The following is a 14118-nucleotide window of genomic DNA, read 5'->3' as shown; positions in this document are numbered from 1 at the left end:
GTTAGCTGATGTTATGACATCTTACAGATCGACGTCTTTGTCTTGTCAGTAAATATTTCATTATTTTGTCAAAGAGCTGGGTGAGTGGAGCAGGTAGACCCCAGTGCAGAGACGGTAGGCAGGGAAAATCCGATGCAGAAATATTTAATGAAAATGCAAAAAGTCACAGGAACAAACCAGAACGCAGGAGACACAGGAACACTAACCAGGAACATCGAACAAAAGCAGACAACTCGACAAAGACCGAACTAAAAACTGGACTATAAATACACAGGGAGTGATTGCAAATGAATCACAGGTGAGACACATGAAATAATCAAACACAGGAAGTAAAGTCACCAGACACAAGGAGGAAATATTTCAACATAAAACAGGAACTAAAATAAACAAACAAGTGACACAAAAAACACAGGAGGAATACACAGAGAAAACCAAAAGCAGGAAACATAATAGCAACACAAATGAAAGAGTCCCTCAAAAAGTCCAACTAAAAACAGAAGAAGTCTGATGGCATCAGAAGGAGAACAACAAAAACCAAGGAAGTCAAAACAAAAACACAAAGAGTCCAAAAAACAGAAAAAGTCCCGGTAGGACGTGACATATTTTCTGTGTTTTACAGGAAAACTGAAATACTGCCACACACATGACTTAAATGCATCACTCGCCTCCCGCTGCTGCCATATTTAATACTATACTAATATACTATACTAGTATCTGCAGTACAAAGTATGGAAGAGGCACATTTAACTATGGATGGTTAGTGACGTCTCTTCTGAGCTGGTGTAAGGAGACCATGTGATACATGTCGTCATGTTTTTGTATGGTGAGATATTAAAATTTGATTCATTGTCCCGTCCCTAACATATGCTGGTTATATGACAGGGTTAGTGATGGACTGGTGCTGTGTGATCATAACATCACTGGTTTGATTCCTGATGCTTCACGTCCGTCATTGCTCACGTTTTCTGTATTTCTGTCTTTTCCTGCTGTTCACTACTCAAAAAAGCCAAAATGCCATAAAAGAAAACACTTGTTTGAGTTTTTCTTGCTGCAACTTATGATTTGTGTGGCTGATTCCCTTTTTTTTAATATTTAATGAATTTAAAACATGCTTCACATCACTTAATTTATATATTTACATGAAAATAAACATTTTCCGCTTCATTATTCTCCTGATCCTGCCTGCTGATGGGAGGACGGTCGAGAGCCTTCCTCTCATTTCTGACATCACATGGCTCAATGAGGCTGCGACGGTGGCGGCGTTTAATGAGGGCGAAGGGGTGAACACGCATTTACACGATGGATTCATTAGAGACATATTGCAACATTTGGTAAATGAAGCCCGACCGGTGCAGTGTTGCTCTGCTGAATTCGAGTATGAGTGTGTGTCCGATGTGGCCTCAGGTCTCCAATTACAGACCAAACTTCTCATCTGGAACAGAGGCCGAAACACCTGCTCACAACATCTGCTGAGCTCACTGCAGGAAGTGTGTGTGTGTGTGAGTTTAAAAGTGTGTGAATGTGAATTTGGTGAACGTGTACAGTAGACTGCCTTGTGTGTCTCAGGTTTGTAAGTCGCTGCTCTGGAAGGACAACAGGACAGTTTCTGGCAACATAAACATATTTTAAAGGAGACTCACTTCATCAATTTATCTTCAAATGATTGTATCACTTAATAGTACTGATATATTGTATATATCAGTCTGAAGAAGGGTTTAATAATGATTTGGGATGCATGATATTGGAATTTTTGCTGATATCCGATATGCCGATTGCCGATATATGCACATATTTATTTCCAGCTGGCTGAGGAGATTATTATGTATGCAAGCATAGATTGTACTAAGTATGATCAAGAAAGACAATATATGAAGGAAGAATTTAGGAAGCTTTAAAACTTTAATGAACCTGCCAAGTGGGAGCAGCAGTAGAGTTTCCTTTGAGTTTAATGTGTGGATTAATGTGTAGGATTTAATCTCTGGTTCACAATCCGGAGCAGAAGGTGGCGGTAATGCACCTGATACGCTGGTTGCCAACTGCTGTTATAAACCAAACAGAGTGGTACATCCTGTCAGCTGAGGTGTTTCCTATCTGTGCAGCCAAATTTAGCAGCTCCTCAACGGACTGTTTCACCCTGACGGTCCCGGTGTTTCCTCCACAGGCTGCACTTCAGTCAGCTGCCCATCAGACCCGCTGCTTCTTCCCACTTTAACCTGAATAACAAACTGGGGCTAACATTAGCTGAGAGGCTAGCAGAGGCTAGCTGGCTGTGCTTCCCTTCGGTCATGCTGCGGCTAATGCTCCGCTAGCCTCTCAGCTAACGTTAGCCTCGGCTCTCTATGAGGATACAACCGGAGCACCGAGCCCCAGTTTGTTGTTCGGGTTAAAGTGGGAAGAAGCAGCTGGTCTGACAGGCAGCTGACTGAAGTGGAGCCTGTGGAGGAAACACCTGGACTGTCAGGACCGATGCCATTTTATTTCATTTTAGAGCTTTTATTGGCCGATACCAATGACATGCCGATAATATCATGCATCCCTAATTATGATGTTTTGTATATATGGTATTTATACTGGTTTGACAGTCACATGACCTGCTTTTGTAACACTTTGTAAGTGCTAGAGAACTGAAGCCATGATGTTGTCGTGGAAATTGTCTGAAAACACTAAACACACATATGAAATAATACACAAAACACTGCTGGGTTGAAGATGAACAATTATTATTGTACAATAAGGAGACAGAACACACAGAGATTTGCATCAGTTCGTCTCTGTGAACAACAAGCAAACTTTATCTCTTATAGCTGAAGAAGGAACAAAGAAATGATCTGTGATTGGTCAAATCATACAAACTTATAGATTACAGCCAATGGTAAACAGTCACGAGATACATTTACATGCACATGTATGTTAACTAGGAGCCACATCACCTAAAGACACAAATCAAGGAAGAGCCTCAAGCCATATGTGACCTTCGACCCCTAAACATGTGCTGTTTACTACAAGACAAGGAATGGTAGCTTATCTAGGCCTGAGCCAGGATGGAAAGTGAGGAGTTTGGGCCTCCTAAGGCACATTTCTGCTCTCAGTAACATGCACACATTAGCAAAAGAGCAAAGTGATCACCCATACACGTTAAAATGATAAAACAATCCTTTGGTCTTTGATTACCTTTATAACGTCACTTCCTGTCGACCCTTTGTTCCACTAGCTTCTGTAACTCAACACAGTCTCTCTGTCAGCGTTTCTTTCATCGGTCTTTCAAAAAATTGTTTTGATAGGGAGGACAGATGGTTTGAAAGAGGAGTGAAGGAGGAGATCTGTGTCCAAGTAGAGAAGCCATCTCAACAGAGGAGGAGGAGGTCTACGACACCACTTACCCCCACTGACAACGCTGTCCTCTCATCTCTTCACTTAACAACCATTCACATTGACTCTAATGATCCAGTGACTCCAACGACTGTCTTTACAACAGACAGGAGCACTAACGAACCGAGTGACCTTGATAATAACCCCACAGAGGTTAAATACCCGGGACTCCCCACCAGTCAGAACAGAAGAAGCTCCTTGGATGAGAGGCAGGACGTCTACAGCTTCTCTTGATTCAGTCCTCCTTGGATAACAAGGACCTGGATGACTGAGAATCTTCACACACAGAGTTTATTTTCCATATTCTCAGGCGGCTCAGCTCCAACACAGCAGCTGCTATCAGAACAAAAAGTTAAGTTTTCATTGTACACACAGAAAAAAACTACAACTCCCATTGAAAGAACTACAAGTGCAGCAGCGCGAGTACTTAGGTCACTGCTACTTTGTTTTGCTTTCTTCTAAAGTCATTGTTCATGTTTCTAGTTGTAATCTGTGTTGTGTAAAGACGTGTATCTCCTGCTCTTCCTGCTCCCTCTTCTTCCTCTCTCAACCCAACCGGTCGAGGCAAATGGCGTCCACCTAGAGTCCAGTTCTGCTTGAGGTTTTTCCTCATCGCTGTCGCCAAGTGCTGCTCATGGAGGAATGTTTGGTGTCTGTAAGTTAAAGAGTTCAGTCTAGACCTGCTCTGTGTGGAAAGTGCCCTGATATAACTTGTTATGATTTGACGCTATCAATAAATAAAATTGATTTGACTTGAATTGAAATGATTACAGACATGTCTGAACTCCACTCGCTCATGGACTCGTCTCCTCTGTCTGTGACGTTTAGCCTGCAAACCTCTAGGACTTATGGGAAATAGTGTTCCTTAAAGGCAGCTAAAAACCATAAATGTTGAAAAAACAATATCAGATAGATTGATAGTTTTTCCTGAAAACTCCCGTCCTTACATAAAGATATGAAGTGAACCAAACATCACACTGAATGGTTTTGTTCTGCTTGATTTTTACTTATTAGTGTAGTTACGGGGGCGTCGCTAGGCCTATTTTAGGGGGCTTTTGTTGATCACAACGCAATTTTATATCCCTCAATTCCTCAACCTCTAGATGGATGCACAAAATTTCTTCCGAAGGCCGGTCAGGTGGGAATATTTTGCCAGTTCAGTAAATCTGAGTTTAATAAAATAACATGTTACTGAAACCAGGTGAGGAGAGGAAGAGGAGGAGGAGGATGGAGGAGACTGACAGAGATGAAGGAGCAGGTTTGATGGAGGTTTAGTGATCAAGAAGAAAGCGAGCAGGAGTTGTTTAAGCTTTCAGTTAAAATTAATATTGAATTTTATGACATAGGCCTATTACTCATACAAGGCATAAACTAGCCTAAATGATTTTATGACATTTTAGTTTTAGTTCAAACATCAGTCTTTATATGAATAACATACTGAGGACCTGCAACTTATCTAAGAGAGAGGAGACAACATTCATCGACTTCAGTACCTTTGATTGATCTGTGCCTGTTGTTAGTGGATGGAAAGCATTTAAGTCATATTAGATCTGTGCCTATTACAGACTATGAAGAGACAGATCTATTGTGTTGATTTTACACCTATTGCTACTATAAAAATTCATGACAAACAGACATTCTGGGGCCATTTACTCCCCCCAGCACCCCCTGGTAAAGGCTCAGCCCCCCTGCCCCCCCTAACCATAAATCTCTATTGACGCCCCTGATAGTTAGAAATGTCTGTGGGATTATTATTGAGGTTTTCTTACTGCTAGAACAGAATCCAGAAGTTCCCGTTTGGCTCTTCATATCCTAATAAATGTGAGACAAAGTTTACTAAAAAGTTTTCTAAAAAGTTGACTTTTCTGGGACTGATGGATTTTAAAAAGAAAGTTGGGAACTGAAAGCAAACAACTGAATAGATTTTTTTTTTTTTAATTGTTCAGACCACAAATTCAAGCCAGGACTTAAATCAATGGAAAAATAATTACAATTTAATTGCTCAAAACAATCACAATGATTCACCCTCCTCCTGTGTGGATCGTGTCAACACTTTATTGAAACTATTATCTTTCCAGTCTGGTCATTGACGGTTAGTTTGCTCACAGTGGTGTCTTTTCTAGTCTGTGTGACTTCATCATTACCAGCCTGGATTACAGTTATCAACCCAAACTCTCCAGAGACCCAACAGTCAATAAAAGAGACAGGACAATAACCAGCGCAGAGTAAATATGATAGATACATCACTGCTCTTCCTCTGTGAGCCTAATCACTGCTGAGAGAGACAGAGCGTTAGCCTCCCCTTTATCGAGCTGATGGAGAGGAGAAGAAAGAGAGCGAGCAGTTATTGCCATTGATCTGAGGAGGAGGAGGAGGAGGAGATCTCTGGGTTGGGTTGGTTTTGGTTGGAGCCACATTGATCCTGCCTCAGCTCTGACACTAATAATTGGCCTATTCCCGACCCCGGTCCCCTGACGCCTCCGTCCGTCACTTCCTCCTGCTCGACACTGAACACAGGCCACCGCTCCTGTCAGCCGGCGAGGGACCAGGAGGGAACCTGGATAAACCCGTCAGAGTAGAGATGAGTCCTGGAAACATACGAGCTCCAAGCTTTGGTCCAGACTGAAATATCTCAACAACTATTACAAACAGGATGAATCCTACTGACATTAGTAACCCTTTTCCTCCAGCGCCACCAGCACGTCAAATATTATAATAGATATTCAGTTCTGTGTTTAGATTCTTCTCCATAATGCAAAACCATCAGGGAGGCGTCTGATCATCTGCAGCAGGACAACGAGCCCAAACATCCAGCCAGAGTCATAAAGAACTATCTTCATCAACAAGAAGAACAAGGAGTCCTGATCTCAACATCATGAAGTCAGTCTGGGATTAACATGAAGAGACAGAAGCAGCAGAAGAAGAACTGTGGCAACTTCTCCAAGATGCAGGAACAACCGACCTGCCGAGTAGATGAAACACTGAGGAGAACTGCTGCTGTTTTAAAGACAAACTCACAGCAGATATTGATTTACTTTCACTTTCTGCTGTTTACTGAACTTTGTTTCGAGTTAACTGATCACTAAAAACTATTCATAACATTATTTTAGTGCCTAAAACTTTTGCACAGTTCTGTATCTCAACATCTACCAAATGGATCAGCTCAGATCAGACCTTCATGGTTCCCAGTCGATGTTTTCTACTGACTCTGCTGATCCTCTGACTTTTCCTCTTGAGCCGCCATAAAGTTGACTTTTTAGTTCTTTGATGAAACTATTGGATGGATTGCTGTGAAATTTAATTCACACATTCATGTCCCCCAGAGGATAAACTATAATAACTTCCCTCATCTGGTCAACATCTAATTTGTCCAGCACTTTAGTTTCTGACCAAATATAAAAAACTACTGACATCAGCCTCAACTGTACTTTGTGATTAGTGTTAAACAAATGTTAGCATGCTAACATGCTAAACTAAGATGATTAACAGTATATCTGCTGAACATCAAACAAGTTAACTTTAAAATTATGATACTGTTAACATGCTGATGTTAGCATTTGCTCAAAGTGGCGCATCACAGAGCTGCTAGCATGACTGTAGCTTCTCAGTCTTGTGATGTTATTTTCTAAATGTTTTTGGAGGATTGTTTCTTGGATGTATTAGAGTTTTGCGCATCTACTGTGCAAAACTAACGACGTTCCCATCATTCTCGGCTGTACTTTGTGATGCTGACCTGATGTGACCCGCTAGCTATCAAATCAATAGCATCATCATTATGAGCTCGTTAGCATGCTTTAGCTCAAGCACAGCCTCGCTGCAGACTGAAGACTGAATGTGACGCAAGCAACAAAATCAATTTAATTACTTTGTTTTCTATTGTTTGGAAATTAGTCAGACGTTAGCTTGCTGTTAGGAGACGGTGTTAGATTCATGTTTCTGCCATGAATTCTTGTCACCACTGGAATCCAGTTTACCTGCTGTGAATCCAGGCTGACTGCAGCTCTTTTCTTGTGTGAGGAGGCAAAATTTCCTTTCAGGTCGTCAGACTCAAATCTCAAAGGATCTTTCATGAATTAGCATATTGTACTGTAGCCGCAGGGTTAACCCTGAAGTTAGTAGTTGATTTTACTGCAGCAGTGTGTGTGTATGAAACAGTGAACGGTGGAAGAAAACATTCAGAATGCCAATATATATATATATAAATGTAAGAGTGGTAACCCTTGAGCATGCATCACAGTGATTAAACTGTAGAGAAGATAGAAGAGGGGAAGTAAACAACAGGATTTATTCCTTAAATCTCTAAAAATTGGTTTGAAAACAGGCTGAAAAAGCTTCTTCTGCTCAACAACAACACATCAGCTGCTTTCTGCTTTAGTGAGCGTGGCGGTGGAATCGGGAGGCTTTTCTCTTCCAGGAGATGATTATCACAGTACCTCCGTTGTTTTTGCAGATATTGGAGATGGAGGTGGATATGAGGAAATGCTTGACTTCACAATTTATATTTATTTATTTATTTTTTTTATATACTCTGTTTTGTGAAAGAAAACTGGGAGAACGAGGCCATTATTCACACAATACATCGACAAGACAATTCAATTTCCAGGCTTGTGGTAATAAATGTCAGAGCAGGAAACTGTTGACGGAGGATTGTTTAATCTGGTTTGTTCTTTTGTGAAGAAGTGAGTGTGTGTGTGTGTGTGTGTGTGTATTAAATATATTGTGGGGACTCACCTCTAATATATAAAGCTGGTTCCCACAAGGTTAACCGTTACATTTCAGCTACTAAATATATTACACTTGATATTAGGTGTTTTGTAGCTTTCAATCATATTTTCTGATCTTCATCAGCAGATGGATGTTTGCCAGTTGTTATGGAATAATAAATGTTTAAAGATCCCCCTCAGATATGTTTTAAAGGGTGGATCCATTATTTTTTGTTTGTTTGTTTGTCCCAGTAGTGTTCCATATGTATTCAAAAACTAAGATTCAAATGTTGGTTGAGGTATTTATGTTTTAGTGTCAAAATGACGTTTTCCTGAGTCTTCTAAAAGCTTTTCCCCACATGACTTTCTGCATGATGACGTTACTACATATAAACTGATATAAACCCACCAGTCCTCCCAGTGAGTAACCACAGAGACAGACGGAGAAATCACTGCTGCTGCTGTTCAAAGTTTAAATTAACTCTGAGTTCTCTTCCCGCCAGTAAACGGCTCCGGATCAGAGCAGAATCCAGTGTGACCTGCAGGTGTTATTCAACCTGAGGCTCCGGCTCTACTCCCAGCTCATCTCAGCGCTGCGACATCGCTCCCAGTATATCTGGACAACTTTTCGTGCTCTAGTGAGCGGGCGTGTTGGAAAGACACTGTCAGTGAACTGCATGTATGTTGTTGGGAGGCCGTCAGTGCTCAATAACTAGTGTCTGATATATTTTTATATTCTCAGTGTTTGTTCACTGGAGGCTTCAAACTGTTGCATACTGGACCACGATTGGCTGCAAACCTGTTGTGATGTCACAAATCCTGCTTGTAGTTTTACGCTTTAAACTGATATTTACAGTGAGCTCAAAGAAACTTTCCTCCTTCAGCAGATGAATATAAAACTCAGCGGAGAGAAAAGAAGAAGAAGAACATCCAGCTGAAGGAATGAAGGAGTGGAGGGAGGCTTTCATTTTATTTTTTTACAAGCACTTAATTGACTTCTCATCCATGGTAGCTTCAAAGTTGAGCTTCAAAATGATTCCTCGACATTGTAAATGACAATTAAAGGCTTAAGAGTTGGTTGTGTGTGTGTGTGTGTGTGTGTGTGTGTGTGTGTGTGCTCTTGTACATTCAGTATATCTTTGGTAAAACCAATTTGACTTGTAAACTTTGAGTCTTACATGTGAGGTCAAGTGAGGTAAAGTATAGATGAATAAACATTCATTGTTTCATATTCAAATAATACTAAGTATTGTATCCAAAGCCTGATACGTCTTATTCCTCTGTGCTGTAGAGCTTTGTCGCACCGGTTGACTTGTTCCTTCATCACCATGAACACACACACACACACACACACACACATCCTGCTGCCAGAAACACTCACTAGAGCACCGAACGTGGATTCATCTGCAGCTGAAAATAATCCCCAACAAATTCACTGTTTCCTCCTGTTTGTTAAAAACTAGAGTGACCAGTAGTTTTAGGAAATTACTGACTCTACTCTATATTTAAAGATCTTCAGTAGGAACCAGTGGGTTTGGAGCTGAGAGCCACAGAGTAGTGAAAAGGTCTTTTCATGGGATTTGTTGACAATAAGAAAAAAATATAGAAAAACATCAGATTTATCCTTTAATGTAGACATAACTTTTGCTCTGTTAGATCCGTGAAATGATTCTTTATCTGTGTGGAGGCTTTAATGAATGAACGTTCAGTCTGTCTGGTGACACGTTGTACATATGGGGTTGCTTGGCCTACATGCGGAGAGGCTGACTAATAATTGATAAGCTGTCGCTAAGACCCCGGAGGTGAAGAAGTGGATGTATTCCCGCTGTGATGAAGATGAGGAGCTGCAGGGCTGCTCCACTTACAGACACACACACACATACACAACCCTGAAGATCAGCACTGTGTCACTGAAGGTTTACAGTCTGTACATACGGTGGATAATAAAGACATGTTGAAGGTCTGGGGTTCATTTAGAGCTGCAACAATTAGCAGCTGTTTTGATAATAAAGCATAAAGTTGTTTTTTTTAAGCAAATGTGCCAAAAAGTTTGCTGGTTTCAGCTCAAATGTGATGATTTGATGCTTTTTTTTGTCGTTCGTTATAGTAAATTGATTATCTTTAGGTTTTGTAGTGTTGCTGAGACAAAATTAGACATTTAACAGCTTCACCCTGGAGTGTGACATCAAAAAACGATTACTCAATGAATCGACAAAGTGATCAGCAGATGAATCAATAATGACAATAATTGTTAGTTGCAGCCTTTGATTCATTGAATAGTGACGGTTGTTTCATGCCATCAAGCTTCTCTTTGGTTCACAACATGTTTGGCTTATTATACTCTATTAGCACATTATTTGTGTTTAAAGGAATATTACAACATTTTAGGAAATCCTTGCTTGTCTTACTGGGAATTAGATGAGAAACATTAATATCAGTTACATCTGTGTGTGTGTGCAGAACAAACAAAGACAGTAATAAACATTGTTTCCTTTAGATTTATTAAAGCGACTATAATTGATATTTTTTTTATAATGTCAGTGTGTAATGTGTTGGTTATGAACCTACAGAGAATTATCAGTGACTCTGCAGCTCCTCTCGGCTTTACGGAGCTTTATAGTGAGTTTCAGCTCATTGTTTATCTGTCCGGCTGCAACTTTACTGTTCTGGTTCACTCTCAGCGTCTCATAGCGTCGTTTTCAGAGAAAAATCTGTAAAAAGTCACTGTACACTACCTGCTCAGCACCAAACAGACACAGTTAGCTGTAGACTAGCTGGTGAACATAGTGGAGCATTTAGCAGCTGAAGAGTCAGATATTTCCCTCAGGAGTTGGTGGAGAGTAAAAATCACAGAATCATCAGTGAAACTGGAAACAACAAATAATGTTTTATCATCAGATTATATCTTAGTCTGAACCAAAGTGGTGAATTGCCGTCACACCTCACCTCTGTGGCTAAAAAGTGTTATTTGTCTTATTTACATGTTGTATATCTAATATATTGAAGTGGTTCTGTTTACAGAGCTTTGCTAGCTCATTGTGCTACATATCACAACCTCTTGACTTTGTACTACATCATACATTTCTCAAAGAACTTCAGCTCACAGTCAGGAGGTTGTGATATGTAGCGCAACAAGCTAGCAAAGCTCAGTGGCGGGTTACTATCTTATCACCGGCTGTTGCTAAACGAGTTACTGTAACCACTGTTCTAATAGATGAAGGAACATGTCACCTGGTGCAGCAGTGTGACTCACTGATGTGTTTTTAATAAGAAATATCAGGCTTTGATACACACACACACACACACACAATACTGGTTAGTAGATCAGTTCATTGTTGGTTTAGATCCAAACATGAAATTTGTTGACAAGAAGAAAAATAAAGAAAATTGCTGCCAAATCCTTTACAAGCTCAGATATTTTCCAAGTCTATCTTAATACAATATAACACATTCTATATGTGCATCAGCACCCAGATACTGGCCTACAGGTGACCCCTCTTTACAGGACTGCACTCTGAAAGACCTAAACCCTGACCTGCTGTTTTTACAGAGCAGCTACAGATGAGAGCTGCAGGGTTACATATCTGAAAAGGGCTTGAGATACTTTACCTCAGCAGGGTCTTTGTCACATCTGCACAGAGTGGAGGTCTTCTGGGGGCGGAGGGGGGGGGGCAGGTTTAATGGCCGCCTCTTTGTTGAGTGGATCAAAGCGAGTATTAGAAGCAGCGAGGACACAAACTGACGCAGGTTTCCTGTATTTGGGTTCGAGTTGAGGTTGTTTTTCCAGTCTTTTGCCCACTTTCAGCTTTTATTCTGTGTCTCAGCTCTTCATATATATTCAGGATTCCTGATTGAAGAAAGATTTTATAGTCTCTGGTGTCACCGTATCATCAACTGATGCTGATGTAGAGGAAGTCAGTTGCAACACAAACCTTTTCTCTTGTAATACTGAAGTCAGACACATGCTGTGAATCAGTTTTGCCAGAATTTGCCAGAGTGTTTTGGCACGTCCTTTTGATAACGATCCCGTGGATGAAGGTACAGCATTACTGCGCAGAGAATTAAATATTCATCAGGAGATGGTTATCAGACCGCGTGTAGATGTTCTAGCATTTCCAAGACAATTATCTTTTTGAGCGGTACCGTTTCACGTCACAGTCCATCGTCTACATACAAAACCTAATCCGTCCTTACATTTGCAACATTACTAATCGTAGCCATGCTCTCACATCACAGCAGATATTGTGTGTTTGTAGAAGTGAAAATATGATGAGCGTGTGGAACTGTACGAAGTAATACACAAAACATTAAGGGTTGCACAACACCAATGGATAGACGAAAACAATCTCCTTTAAAAAAGGAGTTGTTTTCGAAAGTTCTGGTTATAATCTCTGGGAAAACAAAACTTTTACCAGATCGGCTTGACCTACGCCGGTCATTGACCCATCTAAAAAGCATTAGGCCACCAGACAAACAGGAGACACCTGGAAATATTAGGAAAGGGGGGAGCAAAGTACACCACACACACACACACACAGCAGAAATTAAGAAATCTCCAAATGATGCAGAGACATCTACTCCCATTGGTCAAAGTCCAAGTGATCATTTTTCTCACGAAAGTGCCAAAAAAACACAGGCAGGAAGTCACGTCTGCTTTTGGTATAAATAGGTGTGAAGTTGAAGGAGAGATGCATTGATGGTTTTCTGAGTTTTGTATGTTCGTGTGTAATGAAATAAACTCCAGTTGCTCATCTCTCTGGTCTCAGCGTTTGGTGTGCACATCTTTAATATAGCCCGATTTGAAACCCTTATATGTTGCGCTGCGTTTCTTTGCAAATGGAAACAGCTTTTACTCATCTTTGTTGTTTTCCCTGGACATAAACCTGTCAGAGCCATCAGGGAGGAGTTCCACAGGATTGCAGGTGAATGATGTAGAGATCTGTTAAATTAATTTTAAATTACATTCTGTTAATGACATTGTGCTGCAACCTCAGACTGGGATTAGTCATTTTAATTTCTTTTATGATTTCCCAGTGTGATTGGCTGCACACATTCCCATCACGGCTCCCTCACATGATATATGAAGCTGATTATGTGAACAGGAAGTCCGGTCACAGCCGCAGCGGTGTTGCTCTTCTTTTTGAAAACGTGTTCAAACTCGCTGTATGAGCGCATTAAGATCTCTAATTCTAGTGGGGTGAAAAACGCAGCCCTCTTCTTCCCCGTTGCCGTGGTGACTCGTCGAATCGGGGGCTCCATTGATGCTGGCTTTTTATAGCTGTGGTACACACACTTAACTCCAGGTGAAACTACTCCGGGTTAATTAAACTGACTCAAATCAGCTGTTGTGGAACCAGAAACTCACAGTAGATCAACTCAGAGTTTGTTGAACCTGCTTCATGAAACGGACCCCTGATGTGACCTGAAAACAAACAACAAACAACCAAAGAACAAGGAATAAATGTTTGTGCACCATCCATTGTTGTGGATTATTTTTAATTTAGGCTGATGTTCTGTATTAGATTAATAGAGTAACTTGCCTTGAGTGAAGCTTTACTGGTCTGTTTATTCAACTGATTATCTTTGCTCTAACTGTCCCTGCTGTTGATGAAACAGAGGAACATGATTTAGCGTTGGCGTGCACGTGATGGGTGACGGTTTAAACATCTTAAATTCCAGCTCAATGTTATTCACAACAGAAAATGTTGATGATGCTTTAAGGTTTGACTCATCGGACCAATTTCATACAATCACAACATTCAACATGATAAATTGATTTGAGACTAACATGGTCATTTGCTTTGAGGATTAACTGAAGCATTAATCAGCTTATATGTCAGAAATATTTAGTAGTTAGTTGTTTTGTAGTCGATTTATCCAACTGTTACTTTTGTTACGTGTCTGTGTTTCTTTCGTCCCGACAGAGACAGAAAACTAACGATGTGCATCGTCAGTTTCCATCCTAATTGCATCCGACTCATTTATCCAAGATTTTAGAAAGTGGTTGGTATCAGTAGAGGACGTGTATGTTGTTCAGAATAAATTA

The sequence above is a fragment of the Thunnus maccoyii genome, chromosome 1 (genome assembly GCF_910596095.1).
Source record: "Thunnus maccoyii chromosome 1, fThuMac1.1, whole genome shotgun sequence".
Classification (NCBI taxonomy): domain Eukaryota; kingdom Metazoa; phylum Chordata; class Actinopteri; order Scombriformes; family Scombridae; genus Thunnus; species Thunnus maccoyii.
Note: the sequence above shows the minus strand (reverse complement) of the source record.